Source organism: Elephantulus edwardii, unplaced genomic scaffold, assembly GCF_000299155.1.
Source record: "Elephantulus edwardii isolate Elephantulus edwardi_28Jun2011 unplaced genomic scaffold, EleEdw1.0 scaffold00122, whole genome shotgun sequence".
Taxonomy (NCBI): Eukaryota; Metazoa; Chordata; class Mammalia; order Macroscelidea; family Macroscelididae; genus Elephantulus; species Elephantulus edwardii.
In genome coordinates this window covers 2,648,160-2,653,364 of record NW_006399872.1, presented here as the reverse complement: position 1 = coordinate 2,653,364, position 5,205 = coordinate 2,648,160, and the positions used below count along the sequence as shown (strand labels likewise).

The window sequence follows — 5,205 nt, the reverse complement described above, 5'->3', positions numbered from 1 at the left end:
GATAAAAATAATGCCCTAAAATATAATACTTTTAGACTATTCTCTCCCCCATAGACTTCAATGCCGTAAACATATTTCATCCAGTTTTTCTCAGCGTACCTTTTATAAACAAGTTTGAGGTCCTTCCAGTCAATGAAGCTGCTCATCTTCTGATTACGAGAGAGAATAATCTGGACAATTTCCCGGGAGATCTTCTTCCGTTCCTTGTCCTGGAGGGTGGTGTACCACTTCTGCAGCCGTAACTTTCCGTGTCGACTGAAGAGCAGGATAAATGTATCATGGTGGCCTGCGGCGCCGCGCAGAGCAGCAGAATAAAGAAATTTTAAAATACTGGTGATTGTCTGCTTTTCCTGGTTGGTCTCACATTCAATGTTTACTTAAAGATTGTTTGGAGTAGTGTGGTTTTATGGGATTTCTTTAAAAGTACTAGTAGCAAGAAGCTGCCCTCCAATCCCAAAGGCACGCGGTTCAAGGCCACCAGCTGCTCCGTGGAAGAAGGATGGGCAATCTCCTCCCACGCGATTAACTGCTTCTGAAACCCTGCTGGAGGGTCAGCTATGGGTTGGTTCAGACTCTATGGTACACTACAACAACAACAACTACAGAAGCAACATAAAATATTTCTAGGAAGGCAGGCCACGAAAACAAGACTGTAAGGGAAGTTTAAATACAAAAAACAAAGTAAAATAAAATTTCTTTTGAAAATTTGGTTTCTGCAGCATAGTATGTTATTGTATTGCCAAGTTGCAACCAACCCACAGCTGATCTTCCAGAGGGTTTTCAGAGGCACAGAAGAGATTGCTCATCTTTCTCCCAAGGAGAAGCTAGTGGATTTGAACTGTTTATCTTTGGGTTGGCAGTGCAATTCCTTGGCCACCAGAAGAGAACAGAGTAGTTCATTAAATTTAGTAAGTTATATATTAATCTACTAAATGTTTATGAAAATTAATAAAATATAATTATAGAAAAAAAATTTATTTTCGTTCACTTTCTTTTTTTTTAGATTTTTATGAAAGTTTATAGAGAACTTGGATTTCAATTCATTAATTGTACATTTTGGAGGGATGAAAATTTGCAACAATGAATGAAAGAAAATTCAACTTTTCTATAAACTTTTGCTTAAAATTAAAATAAAGTCTTTTATATTTACACATTTTAAATCTGAAATGATCACAATTTTTTTAAGTTCTAGTTAATAGTGAACAGTGCTTTAATTTATAAGGTAATATAATTTATAATGCTTTAATTCATAAGGTACTACAGTATGTCATTCTGAGGAGGAAAAAAGATGTAGTTTTAAGATTTCATTTTTAAATCCCTACAAATAGCTATCAATGTTTTCCAGATGTAACTGCAGTGCTCTCTGGTGTTCATTTACATTTTTTCTTTCTCTTAGCTCCTATTTTCTTTGAGAAATAAAATGCAGGCAGAAGTATTACAACTTTCATTTATACCATAATCTACATTTTAAAATTTATTTTCACATACACTAGTTAATCTTTATTCCCTAATGTATCATAATTTTCTCATAGGGAAAGCTATTTCTCTGTACTTTTAATGTGCTACATATAGGAGACCTACAATAATACTACAAGGCAAAGTGTTTTAACCTCATTGAATGAATTCTGAACTACAGTGAAAACAGATATTATATTTTTTCCTGACTTGCATACGAGAAATTGTGCCTGTCTGTGTGTGTGTGTGTGTGTGTTGTTGCCACGTGCCATTATGTGTTATGTGTCATTGTGTTATATGTTCTTTTATGCGTTCTTCTTGTTGTGTGCTGTTGACTGCACACAACAAGAACGCATAACGACCCTATGATCAATAGCTTTGCTCTGTCTTGAGAACCTCACTTTCTCTGACACACTTGCTGCAGCTACTGGGTCAATCTATCTCAAGGGTCTTCCTTTCCTGTGTGACACTTCAAAGTGTGATATCTTTCTTCAAGGGTTGATCCCTCCTGGCAACATGTCGAAAGTATGTGAGATGGAGCTACAAAATTCTTGTTCAATACTCTTCTCTAACACAACACTCAAAGGGATCAATTCTTCTTCTGTCATCCTTAGTCACTGTCCAGGTCTCAAATGCAGACTATGTCTTGGCTCAGGTGCACCTTAGTCTCTATATTGACATCCTTCTTTTGCAGTAATCTGGAGACGTCCCTGACAGTAGACTTTCCCAAAGCAATTAATCTTGTGATTTCCTGTCTTTTGATGCCAAGAAAGTCAATTGTGGACCTAAGCACGATAAAATTGTTAACAATCTCAGTTTCTTCTTGATCCATCATGATGCTGCCAATTGGCCCAATGGTGAGAATCTTTGTTTTCTTGTTATTGAGAGACAGTTCATATTGAAGACTTAAGTCCTAGACTTTCTGCAGCAAATGCTTCAAATCCTCTTTTGTATCACTGAGCAAGGTTGTATTATCTGCATAATCCAGGTTGTTAGTGAGTCTTGCCTCCAATCCTGATGCTACGTTCTTCTTTATCAAGTTCAGCCGCTCGAATGATCTGTTTCACATATAGATTAAAAAGACATGGAGAAAGGATACATCCCCAATGCACTCCTTTCTTGATTTGAACTATGCAGTGTTGCCTTGCTCTGTTTATATGATTGCTTCAAGGACTAAGTATAGGTTTCACATGAGCACAATCAAGTGTTCTGGGATTCCCATCCTTCTCAATGTCAGTCACAATTTCTTGTGATCCATAAAGTCAAATGTCTTTTCACAGTCAAAAAAAAAAGCATTTTTCTGGTATTCTTTGCTTTGCTTTCAGCTAAGACTTATCTGACATTCGCAAGGATATCCTTAGTAATACAGCCACTTCTAAACCCATTTAAACATATTACAGGCAGTTCTGTCCTGATTTTGAATAATCCTCAGCAAGATTTTGCTTGAATGTGATATTAGTGATATTGTTCAATAATTTCCACACTCTGTTGGACCAATTTTTTGGGGAATGGGAATCAATATGAATCTTGTCCAAACAGTTGACGAGGTTTCTTGTCCTCCATATTTCTTGGCACAACATGGTGAACACATCCAGGGCTGCATCTCTTTGTTGAAATAAGTCAATTTGTATTCTATCAATTTCTGGGGCCTTTCCCCCCCCCCCCAATTCCTTCAGAGCAGCTTAAATTTCCTCCTAATCAAGAATCACTATTGCTTCTTGATTATATGGGGGTTTTTTTCATGAACTTCTTCTCTATTGGCCAATTCTTTTTGTTACAGTGACTGTGTACTCCTTCCATCTCCTTTTGATGTTTCCTGGATCATCAACACTCTACTCATGCATCTTTAAGCATTGCAACTCGAGGCTTGAATTTGTTCTTCAGTTCCTTCAGCTTAGGAAACGTCAAGTAAGTTGGTCGCTTTAGATTTTCTAACTCCAGCTCTTTGCACATTTCATTATATTTTGCTTTGTATTCCTGAGCTGCCTTTTGAAATCTTCTGTTCAGCTTCTTTACTTCCCAATTTCTCCCCTTTGCGTTGGCTTCTTGGTGTTCTAACGCAATATTCAGATTCTTTTCTGACATTCACCTCAGTCTTTTCTTCTTCCTCTGTCTCAGTAATGACCTTTTTATTCTTTGTGGATGGTATTCTTTATATTATCCCACAGTTCATCTGTTCTTTATTTAAGTGTTCAAGGCCTCAAATCTGGATAGTTTTTAAATTCAAGTGGGATAGACTCAAGGTCATATTTTGGTTCCTGGGGATTTGTTTTCATTGTCTTTAGCTTCAGTTTGAACTTGCACATGAGTAGTTGATGGTCTGTTCCATAGTCAGCACTCAGCTTAGTTTTTACAGCTGATACCAAGTTTCTCTAATGATTCTTTCCACAAATGTAATCAATCTGATTCCTGTGTAGTCCGTGGTGAGGTCCATGTGTAATCAACATATGTCTTTTTTATAAAAGGTATTTGCAGTGAATAAATCATTCATGTCTTACATACCAGCAAAATGGAACTTATCTGTAATCTCAACCTTAACAAGCAGAATGTTCTTGTTTTTAGGAGACACCAGAGCATTTGATATCAGAAAGAGAGAGAAAAAGAAAAGGCATATTTGCATATATATGGGGGGTTTTGTGGTTTTTTTCTTTTTTTTTGCACGTATAGTTTTAAGAAATTAACTTTCATCTAGATAAAGAACATTTTTTCAAAACTGAAAGTTATGAAACTTTTCAAAACACAAAGTTGAGTGAACACAGAAAAATGGCACATAAGTAGCCCCCAAATCAAGAATTATCTTTTTTTTCTTTGTATTGGTTTTCATAAAATTCATTTATATCATGGTTCTTTCATGTACATTGTGTTCTTAATAATCTTTCAATTATAGTGTGTTTCATACAATAATCCGTATACATTGCATTTTATATCATTAATTATGCCTGATCTATGCCTATTATTACCCTGTCTTTTCAAGTCTCCCTTGAATCTTTCCTATTTCCTATTCCTTCATACCTGCATATGCCACTACAATCTGCTATCCTAGGGATTTCCACCCTTTTATTTTTCCCCTTCCCCTTCTGGACACTTATACACATCATACTAATTATCCTTCTATTTTTACAATAGTGTTATTATGCTGTATTTGTCCTTATGAGACTGAGTTCCCTCAGAAAAATGCTCTCTAGACTCTCCTATGCTAGACAGTATTTTATGAAATCATTGTTCCTTAGTGCTGCTTAGCATTCTATTGTATTAATATACCACAATTTCTCAATCCTTTAGTTTGTTGAGGGCATTTGAACTGTTTCCATTTTCTTGCTATTATGAAGAACATTGCTATAAAAATAAGTGTACATATCTCCATCCCTGTCTCAGCTCTAATTTCCTTAGGGTATGAATAGCTGGGTCATATGTGATTTCTATGTTCAGCTTTTTGAGAAAATGTCAAACTGCCTTCCAGAGTGGTTGTACCATTTAAAATCAATCCCATTAGAAGGGAATGAGAGTTCCAACCTCTCCAAATCCTCTCCAATATTTATTGTTTGTTGTCTTTTTGAACTTTGCTACTGCTACAGGGGTGAGATCTCACTGTTTTGATCTGCATCTCTCTGATTTCCAGTGATTTAGGGCATCTCTTTATGTGTCTGTTGGCCATTCAGATATCTTCCTTTGTGAAAAGTTTTTTTGTGTCTTTTGTACATTTTGTTATTGGGTTATTGGTCGTGTGTGTGTGTGTGTGTGTGTGTGTGT

General features: G+C 36.1%; 1 pseudogene; it reads right to left on the bottom strand.

Moving 5' to 3' along the window:
- The window catches only part of LOC102850339, a 16,774-nt pseudogene that overhangs the window by 1,992 nt on the left and 9,577 nt on the right, over positions 1 to 5,205 (bottom strand).